This window comes from Neofelis nebulosa, chromosome 6 (genome assembly GCF_028018385.1).
Source record: "Neofelis nebulosa isolate mNeoNeb1 chromosome 6, mNeoNeb1.pri, whole genome shotgun sequence".
Lineage (NCBI taxonomy): Eukaryota > Metazoa > Chordata > Mammalia > Carnivora > Felidae > Neofelis > Neofelis nebulosa.
Genome location: NC_080787.1, coordinates 16,988,237 through 17,006,151, shown reverse-complemented (window position 1 = coordinate 17,006,151; position 17,915 = coordinate 16,988,237). Strand labels below are relative to the sequence as shown.

The window sequence follows — 17,915 nt, the reverse complement described above, 5'->3', positions numbered from 1 at the left end:
ATGGAGACTTTTTAAAAAATACTTTATTGTGCTATTCCAGTGTTAAATTTGGAAAAAAAGGTGTACGGTAACACCTCCATACCACACTCTGGAAAACCCACACACATTTTCCTTTGGTGTATAACATAATATAGACTCCCCTGAAGGCAATCTGAGAAAAGGCTGAATATGAAGCAAACGAAAAAGCAAGGAAAGAAAATAACGTTTGCCACCACTCCCCAAAATCACCCGCACAGGCAAGAGACCACACAACTTCTCCTCAGTTCTATGGTAATATTCCAAGTTGTAACTAGCATTCTGGTATTCAGCCTCACCACGGCACGAATGACAGAATCGGCAAAATTGGCAACAAAAACGCCCCTGGGAAGGAAGGAGAGGGCAAAGATGCTATCAGGGCTGTGGGTCCTGTTGGCAAAACAGCTTTCGGGGTGACGGAAGTTTTCTTTTCGAAAATCTATTACAGATTAAGGAGAAAAACACTTCTCAGAAAACTGTCTGGTTCAAGATGAACTCAGCAGGTGGCGGCATACCTTTAAAGTTTTCAGTACGGGAAAAAAAAAATTCTGGCGACCCTATTTTCTTAGGCAAGCCCTACGTTAGGTACGTGTCATGCTTCCTAGGGGAATGCCTTATTTTTAAAATGTTTTGCCCTCAAGTCCTTTTAATAGCAGATACTTCAGAAACTTACACCCAAAAACCTCAATGCAAAAAACAAGTCATTTTCAACTTGGCCATGGAACTAACACCCACACAGGAGGCTTGGTTCACGGCACCGCCGCTCTCTCTCTTCACATTCTTCCTCTGTCCCCTCCCAACTGCCTGTTTCTACCTCGCCAGCTCCCCGCAGGCAGAATCCGGTGTTTCCCCCCATCTCTTCCTTTCCCTATCCTCGGGAAGACCTCGCACACACTTTTCCTAACCCCTTTCTCTATTTAACGCGTCACATTTCTGCGAATTTTAATACTGCTGCTGGGACGAACTCCTGGAGCCCATCGTCTGCTCTCCCCTCACGCCCGGACACAACATCATCCGCAGAAGTTAGCGACGGCACTGGACCGACCCGCAGCGTGCCCACCCTGCCGGGCACTCCTCTCCAGCAGCTACGCCACAGGCGGCCTCCTGAGCCGCTGCCTCCTTTCCTTGCCCACATCCGCTGGGCAAACCCCATCTCAGGCTCTTGTGAAACAGGCCAATCTTTCAGCAACCGGGAACCAAAACCCCTACCATCCTGTTCTATGCGCATTTATAGCTCGCACCTCAGGGCCAGTTCGTGCCTCTGCCGTTTACCCACAGACGGGCCCCAGGCTCAGTGTTAGCCCCGCACAGATGGGCGTGAGAGGGTCCTTGTGCTTAAGGACCTCAGAGTCCACTCGTGTGGGAAAATCACTGCAGAAAACTACAATTCAACATGAATTAGATGAGGGAGGGGCAACTAAGCAACTAAGGGGGCCATGGAAGCAGAAGAGAGGGGTAGGACCTGTCTAACCTGCTTGCCAGGAGCCCTTCTGGGAGGAGGGGGCATCTGAGCAGGCCTCACAGGGGAATGTGTAGAAAGAAGCCAGATGAGGGCACGAGGGGGAGACACGGATCTGAGAAGAGCCTGAACGGAGGCGGAAACAGATGATGGAGTGTTTCTGGACCATGAGGTCCAACACGGAGGAACAAATGATGAAGCCAGAGGCGAGCACAGCTTTCAAGGAGGCTTCTGTCTCCTGTGTTAAAAGAGCTGTGACCCTGAGGCTCCGTTCTCCTAATTACTGTAGGCAAGGTCATCTGGGGGTGGGACAGTTTTAACAGTTACATGCTTACTTTTGCCATTAGTTCCTATTCGTGTCAAGGGACAGTAATTTTCCATTCATAATAACTGTACTTTAAGATACAATTTCATATTGAGCCGATTTAAAGAAAACCAGTTGACAACAGTGTGGACTGAACACGGACAGGACAAACACTGAAAGCAAAGCTCAAATGACTGATGTGCGGGAGATGCGGCCGCAAGATCAGGGAGCCATCCGAACCTCAACGGCAGACGGGGGCAGACAGACGTGAGGTTTCGGGTGGGTGGCTGTGGCAATGCATGGAAGCCAGAGTGGAAAGGCGTCCGGGCCAGAAAGCAAGGAAGGAAAATGCTGTCATAGCTCTCCACTCATCCCATGAACGTGTATTCAGTACAGTCACTGTTCCATACGCTCTGGACAAAGCAGAGAAAAGCCAGAGAAACGTTATCTCAGGTCTACACTCTGACCAAAAAGAAAATGAAGTAAAACGAAGCCAGGTAAAGGGAGAGAGTGAAGGCTGCATGACTTAAGAGGAGACCCCTCGCGGAGGCAGCTGGAAGGAAGGAGCCGGGCAGCTGCCTGGAGGAAGAACAGTGCGGGCCTGGGAGAGGATGGGTGGAGAGGAGGGCAGAGAGGGACTCAGGGCCTGCGTGGGGAGGGCCTCGCAGACCAGGAGAAGGGCTCGGACGCTACCCTCGGGGTGATGGGGTGACGGGAAGCCAGAAGCGCATCTTGGGCAAGGAAGTGGCCTCTCGGATGGCAGAAGGGAGTGCAGGCAGGGAGCGGGCGGCAGCGGCAGAGGCAGGGACAGGCGGTCAGGTGTGGGGTCTGGCTCAAAGGCGGCGCTGACCAGATGGACGGAGGACCCGGACGTGAGGCGTGGCAGCGACAGAGGACTCAAGCAGCGCTTTCTGGCTGTGTGGCCCGAGTCCCGGGGTGAATGGCAGTATGGTTTCCTGACCTGGGGAGACAGAAGGGCCTGCGGATGGGAGGGGGCGACCTGTGGAGGGCAAGATGCCTGCGAGCAAAGCTGCAGGGACCCCGAGTTGGGAGCCGCCTACACCCACAGAGGATTCAGCGGGGCAGTTAGGGCAGGAGCTGCTGATTCGGGGAGTCATTAGCGTCAGGTGGCATTCCGAGCCTTGGGACCACAGGAGGCGAGAGAAAAGGTCCAAGGATGGAACCCAGCTCGCAAGGGGGGGAGGGGGGTAGAAAGGACAGTGTGGCAAAGAAGACAGAAAAAGAACCACGAACCAGGGAAAATGAGAGCCATCGCTGGGAATGATTCAGCAGGAGGCAAAAACTAATGATGTAGGAAGGGGGGGTGGGGGCGGAACCGCCAATGTCCTGAAGGAGGAGAGGGCAGATCGGAGGCAATGCGAAAGGGAGAGGTGGCTCGGGGAACAGGGACAGTCCCCCGGGGTTGGGGGTTAAGACAGGCCCTAAGCGGACACACAGGCAGCCAGAGTGGCAGTGGAGGAAACACGAGAGTTCCTTCTGACCGCTTCTACTTCCTCGGTGAAATCAGAAGAAACCAATCAGGAATGAGGAGGGGAGAGGGGAGGTCGGCAGTGACAGGAGAGAAGCTGCCAGGCTGTGCTCCAGGCTCTCATGGACAGGATGTGAAGTGCGGCCCTGAGGAAAGGCGGCCGGGTTTCTGTTTTCCGGAGACGTTCAGCTGCTCGGGGGCCAGGCATCACACAGGCAGAGTTTAATTTAACCGATCCAAACCTTCCAACAACAGAGGTAGGGAACCACACAGGACTATTCCCTCGGACTAGAAAAAATAATAACCTAAATGGCCAAAAACTGAGTGTTCACTTTGCGCCGTCCATCCAAGCAAGTTTCAGGTTAACTAGTAAAACCAGCAAATGACAATTAGCATAAAAACTAGCAGGAACTACAAGTTAAAAGTTTTTCTTAGGATTGGGAAAGAACTTTTTTCAGGCATAAACGCAATGAAGGACGTAATTTTAAAACATTCATTTGAATATATCAAAATATTAAACTTCCGTGTGTAATTAATGAAGTAAACAAAATTAAAGGGCAAATAACCAGCTGGGAAAAATATCTGTGATAAACAGGACCACAATGTGACAATCGTAATATGTGACAGTCTCATTCAAATCAACAAGTGCATGAAAACCTCACATGAAAGCGGGGAAAAGCATGAACAAAACAGTTCACGATGAAAGGCCAATAAGTCAAATTTCATCTCAGCAGCGCACTTCAGTCAATAATCACATATTTTAATGACATGGGACGATCTTGATTTCGTAATGTGGAAAAACAAGGAACAGAACTGTTTACACACTATCTCAACTTTGCGTGTGTGTGTGTGTGTGTGTGTGTGTGTTACACACTATCTCAACTTTGGGTGTGTATGTGTGTGTGTGTGCGCGTGTGTCCGTCCCTGACTGATGATGGTTTGACTTACAACTTTTCAACTTGACAATGGTGCGAGAGTGATAGCCATTCGGCAGAAGCCATACTTTGAGTTCTGAATGCTAGTCTTTTCCCAGGCTGGTGATACACGAAATGGTCCTCTCCCGCGAGGTGGGGCAGTGGCCGCAGCTGCCAGTCAGCCACACGATCATGACGGGGAACAACCGGAACGTGGATAACCACTCTGTACCCATGCAACCACTGTTTCCACTTTCACTACAGAGTTCAGTAATTACATGAGACATTCAACACTTTAGTATCAAACAGGCTTTGTGCTAGATGATTCCGCCCAACTGTAGGCTAATATAACTGCTCACGGGGAAGCCTGAGGGGCTCAGTCAGTTAAGCATCTGACTTTGGCTCAGGTCATGACCTCGTGGTTCATGAGTTCCAGCCCCACGTTGGGCTCTGTGCTGACAGCTCAGAGGCTGGAGCCTGCTTCTGATTTTGTGTCTCCCTCTCTCTCTGCCCCTCCCCTGCTCATACTCTCTCTCTCTCTCTCTCAAAAATAAACATTTAAAAAAAAAAAAGTGCTGAGCATGTTTAAGGTAAGCTAGCCTGAGCTATGATGTCCAGTAGGTTAGGTATATTAATGCATTTTCAACTTGCAATGGGTTTACCAGTACATAATCCCCATGGCAACCTGAGGAAGGGGTGTGTGTACGTGTGTGTGTGTGTGTGTGTGTGTGTGTGTGTGTGTGTGTCTTCCAAAATTTTTGAGACTGCTTCTGACCAGCAATTCAATTTTTTTCTTGGTAGCATTTTATAAATTGTCCACAATAGAGATACTTTGCTTTTACAGGCATTAAAAAATAATAATAATAAAGATATGGGGGCACTTTCCTGTTGAAAAAGATGTGGGCATTGTGGTTAAACATGAACTGACCGGGTGAAAAAGGGAATGCTACATTACTAGTCACCATTTCTGGAAGACCACAGTTCCCCACGCCATTTTCCTAAGGGGTACTGAAAACCAGAGTGTGGCCAGACAAGAGTGATGAGGAGAACAAAGCATTTCCAACCAGGTATTATGAAAAAAAAGGTGAGGGTGCTAAGACTCTGAAACTCAGGAAAGTCCATGGAGAATAAGGCTGTTCAACCAACTCTAGACACACATCCCCAGAATAGCCCAAAAAGGGATTTCATACAGAATAAGATGCTGGATTATAGGACTGAAAAGGTTTTTCTAAGGTAAGATTGCGGAAGTGGAAAAAGGGGACACTGTCTGAAATTCCTTTGAAACTATTAGGCAGAAATCAGTATCTGAAGTAATAAGACTGTATTTTAAGAAAAGTTCCAGTTTTCACATCGGACTCAGGTGTGGTGTGAGGAAGGGATCGGGAAGCCTTCACAAGTTTTTCTTTCAGTCCTGTTTTAAGCCTCAATCCACATTCCACATTCAGAGCAGTCTTTCTAGGGCCCTGTAGCATCCATCAGCTTGCCTCCCCCTTTTCTTACACTGGGTTTTGCTTGGTATTTGTCTTTAAAACAGTCAGGTATAATGGAAGGAGAGCTAAAGATGAAATGTCAGGAGTTAAAGATGAAATGTCAACAAGCTACTTAGCTATTAAAGTGTGTGAATTTAAGCTGATCTGGCCCAGAAAGAGAGTGGGACAAAAGAATGAGAATAAATATAACAGACAAAGAAAAAACTATAGGAACAGAAAATTATTCTCATTTTCACTGTTTGCTTTTCCCCACATCCCATGAATCATTGTGGTGAAGTGAGAAAAGCACAAGTTTTGAGGGAAGACATTCCTGGGTTTAAATCCCTGCTGAAATGCTCACTGGCCAGTGAACTTGTCGAATCTCTCAGCGTCAAGTTCTTCATCCTATGAGGTTAGTTAACATCGTACTAACTGAGCTACTATGATACTACAATGAGCCAGGCACATAGCGTACTACAGATACTTAATCGTTTCCTTTTTAAAAATTTTTTATTTTTTTAAATTTATGTCCAAATTAGTTAGTATACAGTGCAATGATTTCAGGAGTAGATTCCTTAGTGCCCCTTACCCATTTAGCCCATCCCCCCTCCCACACCCCCTCCAGCAACCCTCAGTTTGTTCTCCATATTTATGAGTCTCTTCTGTCCCCCCCCCCGTTTTTATTTTATTTTTGCTTCCCTTCCCTTATGTTCATCTGTTTTGTCTCTTAAAGTCCTCATATGAGTGAAGTCATATGATTTTTCTTTCTTTAATTTCACTTAGCATAATACCCTCCAGTTCCATCCACATAGTTGCAAATGGCAAGATTTCATTCTTTTTGATTGCCGAGTAATACTCCATTGTGTGTGTGTGTGTGTGTGTGTGTGTGTGTGTGTGTGTGTGTGTGTGTGTGTGTATATATATATACACACACACACACCACATTTTCTTTATCCATTCATCCATCGATAGACATTTGGGCTCCTTCCATACCTTGGCTATTGTCGATAGTGCTGCTATAAACATGTGGGTGCATGTGTCCCTTCGAAACAGCACACCTGTTTCCCTTGGATAAATGCCTACTAGTGCAATTGCTGGGTCATAGGGTAGTTCTATTTTTAGTTTTGTGAGGATCGTTTCCTTCTTTTTATGAAAATTTTAATAGAAATAACAGAATCATACTCCTATACCTATAATGGTACAGCTGGGATTCTGTACCACATTAATTTTATTACATGTAAAAAGAACAAATCCTCAGGTCAAGTTCATATGTTCAAATATTATTTATTTTTCTGTTGCATTTTTGAAATTATGAAGACAATTTTCATTACAAGTATTTTTTTGCTTTCAATTAAAACTAAATGTAAACAGGGGCGCCTGGGTGGCGCAGTCGGTTAAGCGTCCGACTTCAGCCAGGTCACGATCTCGCGGTCCGTGAGTTCGAGCCCCGCGTCAGGCTCTGGGCCGATGGCTCGGAGCCTGGAGCCTGTTTCCGATTCTGTGTCTCCCTCTCTCTCTGCCCCTCCCCCGTTCATGCTCTGTCTCTCTCTGTCCCAAAAATAAATTAAAAAACGTTGAAAAAAAAAAAAATTAAAAAAAAAAAAACTAAATGTAAACAGAACTAGCAGTGATCCTCACCTGGTAAGTTTCTGGCTGTTCAATTTCATCTTATCTACAGCTACAGTGCTTCATTCGTAAGTTTTCAAAACTATAATGAGAAGACTTGCAAGTGAACAGCCTGTGAGTAAGTACCTTATGCTCCCCTTTGTTATCTTATACTAACACTTCCATTCTCGAGAAAAACAGAAAACTGAGGTAAATACCTCAGTATTGTTCTAATGTTTCCGTAGTTATTTCCCTTATCTTAGGGGTAAGCACTGTTTTATTCCTCGACTGCAGTCAAACGGACAAAATTTCATATACTTTTATTGACAGAATGGGCATACCTCCACAAGGAAAGCCAGATGAGTATTTAAGTCGGGGAGCGAGCTTAGGGCCCAGAAGGGCCACCTGGACTTCTCCCTTGTCCTGAAGTCTATAAAAATCACCAAGCGGCCCCAGTCTTCTGAGAAGGGGCCTGAAACAGTTTCCACAACTGAGCTACAAGATCCTACGTGTCATTTTCCGGCACAAACCTCCAAAAAAACCTGACACAAAATCATGCGGCTCCATATAAAAATCTCTTTTTTGAGCCTGACAGGTAAAATTTTTCATAGAACTCTCCTTTTTGTGGGACTGGAATTTAGTTTGCTGAAAGGTATAATTTTTGCTGTCAAGTTTATACTGGGTTCCAGCAGAAAGGTAATGAAACAGAACAGCTGTATTCATTCATGATACCAGCATATACGACATAAAACAAAAAGCTGTTCTGCTGCTGTTTGAACAGACGCGACTGCTAGGATTACTAGTTACACAACAGTGGTATGTAATCGCGGCAAGTAATCACAGGTAACAGGTAAGCAACACAACCCTGATCTCAAGGCTCTCCTTTGTGGAGTTGAATACCCAAACAAGCTGTTAGAACTCCAGTTCCCCTTGAGCATAAAATAGCATCTGGGAGAGTCCTGGATCATGCCACGCTATGACATCTTATGACAGGCTATTAGGATAAAGAGTCAAGTAGGTCTTAAAAATAAACTAAGAACCAAAATCCACAGACAGGATATAACTATTTCTGTACTCCAGGACATAGCAACTTCACTTAAATACTAAGTTATAGATATAAACCTGGGTTTCAAAAATGAATATACACTTGCACATATTGACACGTGAAAGAAAAAAGAGCAGATACTAAAAGTCTTGCCAATATTCACCAACAAGTCAAGACTTTCAGGGAGTAATTTCTTCAATGAATAATTTAAAGTTTTAAAATTTAATACCAGATTATATCCATATTCAAAGCTTTACTCTTACCACCACTATGTTAAGACGGTGTGGCCGAGGGAAGCAAATGCCATTTATTATAGATTCCCTATAAATAAATACTTTAAAAATAAACACTGAAGTTCTCACTTCCCCCATTCTTACCAGTTTATCCCTGAACAACGAAATAATGAACGAGAATGTGGCAACGCCTCAGGTTAGAGTTTGATTCCACTAATGCTCCAGTTTTATGATGAATTCTTGAGCTACCATTTTGCTTCAGGTAATATTTGCATCTATGCTTAAAAAGCCTGAAAGGTTCGGCTATCCTGTACACAAGATGGACATGAGAGAGGGAGAAAAAGAAGGAACTTTCCACCGAACTCAAGTCGGATGTCCCTTATTCTAATCTGTAATCTACAAAATCAGAATTATCATGATGGAGGAAGCCGTCAAGGGCAAAATGCACTTCTTTCATTTTCTCCCCCTTGAAAACAAGTGGGTTTCTATCTGACAGGGGACGATCCACAGCACGGCTTAACACATGCCACCTAAAAGGCATAATGGAGTTTTTAAATATGGAGCTTTTAAAAAATGCAGTAATTATTAAAAATTATTCAGTTTTCTCCATGGATAGATTTCTCAACCCAAAAAAGCCATTAATGTAAGGTATCATTTTTGCAGTAAATTCCACAAGCTTAATATCCCTGTATATGTATTTACAAAAATGCCACATAGCCATCACCAAAACCATGGCCTCTAGCCAACAAGTGTTAAAGTGCTTTGAAGTTCTGGATAATCAAAAAAATAATACATATACATATATATTTTTTATCTGTATGAAGCATTAGGACATTCTCAAAATCCAATTGAAAATCAGCCATTTTAGATAAACCCATACAGTAGCATGGAACGAATTTTAACTTTACACAGTTGGATATGGCTCACATATTTAACTATATCAACTGCTTGTTGGAAAATGAACATACCGGCAACAAAGGATGCTGAATTAGTTTTATGGAACTGTACCACATAAGAATTGGGCTCATTACTGTAATAGCTGGCATGACTCTCCTGGTGTTTTATATTTATCTTTTAATGTAAATGCCGCCTCATATAAACGCCTGTCTGGTGCATTTCACCTGATGGATGATAACACACAGTATTATAAAACCCAAAGTCCTACATTTCCAGGCAACGTTGTTTTTTTTATTTATTTGTTTTTAGGTATCAGTTTGGTAGTTATTACGTGGTAACACACAGAGAGTAATAATGCTTTCATTATCATGTACTACTTGAAGATTCAAAGCAAACTGAAATTTAATTTCTGCTTTTTAAGAATATATCATCTGTGTACCATGCAAACACTGCAATGTACTCAAGCATGGAGGCGAAAACTGTAAAGAAAAGCAGTGAAGGAAAAACATAAAATAAAGTTCCACCTACAGGGATCCCTCTGACTATTCTCGGTGAGTCCTGGAGATGACATGGATGTGGAAAGTGACCAGGTAAACAGGAGCTCAGTGCCGGTCAAGTGAAACCTCTCGTTAGCACGCAGCTCCCCTGATGTGCATCCTCTGAGATGTGGAACAAAGGAAGTGAGGCTGAAGCCAGAAGCAGGTTTTTCCAAAGAGGCTGTATTAAGCCTGTTAGTTTTCTGCTGATGGCTCAGGCAGACACATATCGGAATCTACTGCCTCTATAAAAGCCACATGCAGGCTCTCGGGGCTCTGGTGTGCAAAGACGTATGCACAGATCTGGGGCCATACCAAATGCTGCTCACAAAAGGGGGGTGGGGGCTGAAAAGACACTAAATTCAGGTGAATTCGTCATTTAGACACAGAGATGTGTTGGTGACATACCAAAAGGGAGAAGAAACCTTGCTATGTGAAAGGAATACACTAAAGATTAAGAATAGAGTTCGTGTCACAACACGTAAGGTATCTTTAGCCATCCCCCGCTTCACTTTTAACATAAATTCAGCCTAAAGGTTTCTTCAAATTCAGCGACACTCACCACTGGCTTAGAATGTGCTATATGCTCTTAATAAGTATCTTAAATCATGACGATTCCAACAGTTACAGACACTTGTCAACAGTGTCTGCCTGTTTCAGAAGAGGATGCTCTAACCCACTCCCTCTGGTCGGCTCTGAGTCCAGCTTTGCCAGCCACCCCCCCCCCCCCGCCGCCCCGTCCCCCCTTCAGCCTCAGCCTCTCCTCCCCTTTCATACAGACAGACTCAAGTTTCTCACAAATCTAAAAAACAAACAACAACAAGTCCTCCTTTGAACCTAACCCTGTCCTCTAACCTCTCTTCTTTCCTCCCCAGAGCCTAGCTTTTGAAAGCATTCTAGCTACTTTTCATTTGTTCGACTATCTAATAACCACCAATGTGCCAAGCGCCCAGCTCACAGGGGTGAACAAGACAGAACATTCCCCTCACCCTTCAATCCTCCACCGCTCAGTTTCCACTGCCCCCGTCGCACACAAACACCCATGCTGCTGACACCGTTCCCAGTTACCTCACCAATCAGCCTCCAGTTGCCCGATTAAATGACCCTTTTCTTTACGTTCTCTACAATAGTATGACACTCCTTCTTGGCCATTTCCTTGAACGTTCTGTTTAGCAATACCACAGTCTTCCCTCATCTCTGTGGCCGACTGCCCTCAGCCTCCATTATAAGCAGTAGAGCTGACCCTTGAACAACGTGGGTTTGAATGGAATGGATCTACTTACGGGTGATTATTTTTACATAAATCCAGTACAGTAGCGTAAATGTACTTACTCTTCCTCATGATTTTCTCAATAACATTTTCTTTTCTCTCACTTACTTCAAGAATTCATTATATAATATATATAACATGCAACTATTTATATTATGGGTAAGGCTTCTGATCAACAGAAGTCCGTTAGGCTTCAAGGGGGAGTCAAAGGTCATACACAGATTTTCAATCACGCAGGCGGTCCTAGATTTCTATCCACGATCATCTTCTTTTGGGTTCTGCCGGCTATCTGTGGGCAACTTCAGCCAAACTCCCCTATATGCTCCCAAATATAGCTCAGATTTTTCTCTCTCGAGACCCAATGACTCATTGGACACCTCTACCTGTAATGTCTCACAGACACCTCAAATTTAATATGATCAAGACAGAATTCACTCAACAAGAATAAAATATTTAGGGATAAATTTAACAAAAGTCCTAGACTTCTATGGAAAATCAAACACTGCTGAGAAAAATCAAAGATCTAAATAAAGGGAGACACAGTCCTTGTTCATGCATTGGAAGACTCAAAATTAAAACAGCAATTCTTGCCAAATTGATCTACACATTCAACACAATCCCTATCCAGATCACAGCATTCTTCCTTTTTTAAAGAAATTCACAAGGGGTGCCTGGGTGGCTCAGTCGGTTAAGTGTCCGACTTCAGCTCAGGTCAAGATCTCACAGTTCATAGGTTTGAGCCCCACGTTGGGTTCTGGGCTGACAGCTCGGAGCCTGGAGCCTGGTTCGGGTTCTGTGTCTCCCTCTCTCTCTGCTTCTCCCCTACTCATGTTCTGTCTCTCTCTGTCTCAAAAATAAACACTAAAAAAAAAAAAAAAAAATCACTGAATTGTACATTTAAAGATGGATAAATTTTGTAGTATACAAATCGAACCTCAATAAGATTGTTCTTAAAAATCATTTCTCAATCGATCGGATACCAAAAAGTTTTATGGGGTTATTGGGAACTCGCCTGCAAAACTGATACTTTTACATCCCTCTCCCCCACCCAAATCAGCCAAATTCACTACCATTCCCTCCCAAACCTGCTTTGACCCGTATTATATTTCTTGAAGGAAAACACGTAACCTGTGCAAATGCCCTGGCCAGAAGTCTAAGAGGAACCCTACACAGTTAGAAAAGTCTTTTTATTCCACCCACCCAGTTTTTTCGTTCCTGTGTCTCTCTCTCCAATCTACCACTGCCTCAAATCCAAATCTTTTAAGTTTCCCAGTGAATCTCTTACTGGAGACTTGCTCTTTCCAACCCATCTTTCATGTGATACCAGGACGCTTGCTCTCACATGCAGATCTGATTCCACCAGCCTAATGAAAACCCTTTGGGTCCCCCCAGGCCCACCCTGTGCCACCAGCTACAGCAGCACCCTCCCTCCTCTGAGCCCATGTACCTCCACCATGAGTTAAGAACCTTTACGTGGACCCCAAACACATACGTTTATGTAAGACACATATGAGTTCCTGTACCAGTGTGTTCTATAACCTACACAAAAATGGAAATTTAAAAGGACGACGTAAAACAGAAACAAGGGGAAGTTCCAGCTCTCTTCTGCACTCCCATGCTTCTGCACGGTCACATCCCTCCTTGGAGACCCCCAGCCCAAAGGAAAAAGCCTAACCTCCTTCGTATGACATTTAAGGCTGTGTATCGTTTGTTCCCTGCCTACATCCCCACTTTGTCCCTCACTACTTCAGCCCCACACACCATATGCTTTAGCTGTTACCAAATTATTTGTAGTTCCCTCATTGAACAAGAAGTTAAATCTTCGCTTGTGTTCTTGAAATAAACATCTCCACATCTCTGCAACTGTTCTTTCCTCTTTCTGCAATGTCCTTATCACCCTTTTCGACCTGGTAAGTACTCTTCATTCAGATCCAGCTCAAGTGCGGCTGCCTCTCTCTAAATAGTCCATTATTCCTGCCTTAGTGTGCTTATTTCTATTATAATATTCTTTGCATTGTATTAAACATACGTATTTGCCTCTCTATCCTGCAAGGGTTGCCACAGGGCTTAGCTCCTTGAGGACAGAGGACAATGATCGGATTCAAACAGAGTCTCCCCCACTTAAATACTGCCAAACAGCAGCTGAACAGTTGTGCCTCACATGTTAAGCTAACTCTTTTTTAAGTTTATTTATTTATTTTGAGAGAGAGAGAGAGAGAGAGAGAGAGAGCGCACGTGCACAGGAGGGGCAGAGAGAGAGGGAGAGAGAGAATCCCAAACAGGCTCCGCATTGTCAGCACAGAGCCCGGTGTGGGGCTCGAACTCAGGAACTGTGAGATCGTGGCCTGAGCTGAAACTAAGAATCGGACGCTTAACTGACTGAGCCCCCCAGGAGCTCCTGTTAAGCTAACTCTTGAATGGAATCAACAAACTCTCCCCAAGTTTACTATCTGTCATAATCCAGATTTATAACGTGCTAAGGGCTGCAAGCCAGAAGAGTCATCCAAACACGTGAGACTCCCAAAGGTCTCAGAACTCTCTGATTCAGGTAACCTCTACAATTTTGTGACTTCTAGTTTTACTCAAATTAGCCATCATCCCTGGGAACCTGCTCCACCGCTAAGATCTCAAACTGAAATTCCTTCTTTGACCACAAGATCCACCTCAACCACTGCTTTGTTGTTCTCCATCGTTATGGTGCACGCCATCCCCCGTGCCTCAGATCCTGTTAATTTAACTGGTCTAGCCAGGCCTCTCCCTTCCAGCCTGAATTCCACAGCCAGTCATTTTAACCCTGCTCTCATTAGTTTCCAAGATTATCAAGCACTGCTGATTCACCATATGCGCCCTCCCAATTCCCAACCCTGTGTTCACTAAAGCGTATTTGTTTCAGTTTTTATTGCTACTTCTGGGCCCAGTCCTACAAAATTCAGGCCATCTTACCCTAAATGGATTCTCCAAAAAATTGTTTCCTCTCTCCATGTCAACTTTTCCCCCATATTACCAGGCATCTCTCCTTCTGTAAGGTTTCAGGGAAAGAGATAATCCCTGGATCCTTCCCAAGGGTAATTCATCTGGATATCACTGCTTTCCATCTTCTCTAGGATCTTACTCAACTCCTTAACATCTCAATTTCACCTTCTCCCCTGACCTTGACCTGATTCTGTCTCACGTTACTTTTTTATTTCTTTCCTTTCATTCAAGGAAGGATGCTGAGTTCACATCACCTTTATATCCTATCTTCTTGTACACTACTGATTTACAATCTGGATTTGCCCCTTACAAATAGCTCTTTCGGGTCACCAATTACCAATTTGACAATCTGTTCACTGCCAAATCCAATGGGATTTCCCCATTCTGCTCAACTTCCTTGTAGTACTTAGATCACTGATAACCACTTCTTTAAACTTTCCCCTCTATGTCCTTCCTTATCACTAAATTGTCTCAGTCTTCCTCTCATATCTTTGCCCACTCCAGCCCTAGCTCTTTCATGGCTTTGCTTTCCAGCGCTAAGCCGTAATTGTGATCACTGTATCAGGCTGGCCTTAGCTGCTTTCCCCGACATGTTCTCATGATGATCCACTCACTGTGATAGTGATAACTCCTAAGTCCTGGCATGTTTTCACACCGTCAGTCACATTTCTGACAAGGCTGGATAATTTTATATTAAGAAGACTACAATGGACATCCTCTTACATGATACAACTGGATCCCATGTTGGTCATTTAATTTTTTAAAAAGCAGGTAATACAGGAATCCATTAAAAACACATATACACTGTAATACGAAATACAACCATAGTAAAAAAAATGCAACCATACTTAACTTCATGAATTCTTCGAGCACAGATAGGTCCACTGATTGAAAATTCTCACATAAGCCATCCATACTACAATGAATAAAATTTCCAGTGTATTTTTAAAAGCACAGCAGGAATTTAAGATGTGTGAAACAATCTGTGTGCAGAACCTCTCAGGATTTTTATTATTTTTCCCCAATTCTTTTCTGTCTTGAATTTTACCTTTTGTAGCAATTTAAAAAAAAATCTATTTACATATACTAAGTCTTCCAAAGCTGTCACCTTTGTTTTCTTACCAACAGTTCTCCTTAACACTGAGGTTTCATCGTTTTTTTTTTTTCCTGATATTTAATTAAACTGCAGATTATAAAACAAGTACAAGTATAAATGAGTTCAAGAGCAAACAACTCACTCTGGGTAAGCATTCAATGCAACTAGCGGAAATAAAAACATTTGGGTGGACTGGTGAGTAGCCTACCAGCCATGAGGATTCAGCATGCTGTGGGTATCGGTCGGTATATTTCACGGAGAACGATGGTTAATCTGGTTAATCTGCCTAATCTTGAGGCACCCAAGCGAAGGCAGAAGAACGAGCCCGCCTAGCAAAGCCACGTTAAGTCAGGAATTACGGAGGCAAGCGGCACAATATTTCTAGACATAATCCTTTAAAAATCTTAAGAGAGATTTGTAGATTTATACATGGAACAATAAGCTATTTTAAAAATTAAAATGTAAAAATTATAAATAATCCTAACAAAGAGGCATGTCTATTGATGGCAAATTTTGTACATCCTTAAGGACTGTGAAAAACTTATTTATTCTACACATACTTATGATAACGGAATGCCTTCCCCAGTGAAAATTAAAAATTAAGATTTCTGAGATCCCACCCTCCTTTTTTGATTGTTTAATATTCAAGTGACTATCATCAAAAGGTTTTTTAAAAACGTAATCTTCAGGGAACACAGAAAACCTTCCTGTTGCCAATATTAAAAAAAAAAAAAATTAACAATAAGTTACCAGTTTCTAATATTGTAGAAATGTGCTACATGTGGTACCTGTGAGAGGGGCACTCATCTCACTAACATCCACGGAGTACAGAAAGAAGAATCCAGAACTTGCATGACATTGATCTATACCACCAACTTTGGGGGGCTACTAATTTTGTTTTTGTTCCCCAAAGTGCGCTTCTCACCTATTTACAAAAAAGCTTCCAAATACAAGTACAGGAGTTAAATAAGACCATTAGAAGAAGTAACATATTTTGCTTTCCTGTAACCTATAAAGGAAAAAGAAAGACAATGTCTGAAAAATAAATTGTTACAATTTGTTTGTATGTTTTTCTTTCTTTTTCTTCCATTAATGTCTTTGAAGAGCAGTTCCATTTCTTTTTTCTTATTATATGCTCCTCATGCTTTTGAAATATTAGCAAACCACTCCATAGGAAAGAACTTTTAATGAATATTGGCACTAAAAAATCTAGATATGATGCAATAATCAATTTAGAGTTTGTTCAAATGTGAGAGCTTTAATTGGCCTATGGGTGGGTGAGATGTGCTGTTAAATGTATCATATTTAGGTGTGTGTGTGTGTGTGCGTGTGCGTGTGTGTGCGTGTGCGTGTGTGCGTGTGTGTGTAAGTAAGATACTGTGGCATAAATGAATTATTGTCTTGGGTAACATGTAACACTATTGAACCTTTTGAAAATGTCTGGTCTCTCGCTGTGAACGTTGTCGTACAAAAAAAAAAAAAAAAAGAAAGAAAGAAAGAAAGGAAAAAAAGGCCTCGGTACTGAGACAGAACTGAAGTTGACATTTTCGCATCATCTGTGTTCTTGCCTGTCTTTCACTATTAACTTGATTGGTTTTTTTTCTTCTCCTAATGTTATATAAGATGCTAGTCAACTAAATGAGAGGGAAAAGAACACTTTAGGAGGATTTCAAATCTTATTTTAAACACTGATATAAAATAATATACATGAGTCCTGGTGCACAAATTGATCAGGAATAATGAAAACCATGATAAACACATTATATCACATCATCATTTAACATTACCCTCAACACACCGGCCACGAACTCAATCATTTTCTGTAACTAGAGTCAAACAGAAATCCAGCCAAAACAAGTCTGTTCAATTAGAGTCACAGCAGGAATAGCCTTTATACCTTTTATCCTGAAGATTAGTTATTTTCCCAAAGCATCCAAACAGACCATACACATAAACAATTCAGCGGTAAGTGATACTGCAAAATCTTCAGTCATTCAGTAAATCTTGGTCAATACTGGCTTATATGTGAAATATAATAAGCATAAAACTAGTTTAATGTGTAATATAAAGGGCAATAATTCAAAGCCTTCCTAGTTACTGAAAAGAGTCTGAGAATAGTGACTTCACTACTTAATTGCTAATCAGTAAGTGAAAAAATAGCACATCGGAAGGGCTGTGAGCTGCTGGAAAGTTTGTGGTTTTCTTCCTTTGTGACTGTTGTTGCCCCATGACCAGTAAGGGTCAACGTGACCACAGGTTATTTTTTCAGGGCCTCAGCTTCGCCAGTTCCCTAAAATGAAAAGCTGGGCGCTTTTGGTATCTCAGGAAACCGTTCGGCGGAGCTTCTGATTTTACAGACGGAGAAACTAAGCCTGAAAAAGGTAAGAGATTTACCCGAAGCTACAAGACAGTGGCAGAGCAGGACCCAGCACTCAGAGCCTCTTGGGGGTTCAAGCAACTATTAGATCAACTGCAGAAGCACATCTCTATCTTTACCACCATGCCCTCTCCACGTGGCCCACACTTTCACAAGGGAAACCAGAATCTTCTTCAACCACGATTCACAACAACCTCAAAGTTAGGTCCATGCCATCCTGACATGTTACTTAC

At 42.9% G+C, this 17,915-nt stretch overlaps 1 protein-coding gene across 3 annotated transcripts in view; it reads right to left on the bottom strand.

The window, feature by feature from the left end:
• The window catches only part of DTNBP1 (dystrobrevin binding protein 1), a 131,079-nt gene that overhangs the window by 41,574 nt on the left and 71,590 nt on the right, over nucleotides 1-17,915 (bottom strand). The gene's annotated exons all lie outside the window — the stretch shown is intronic.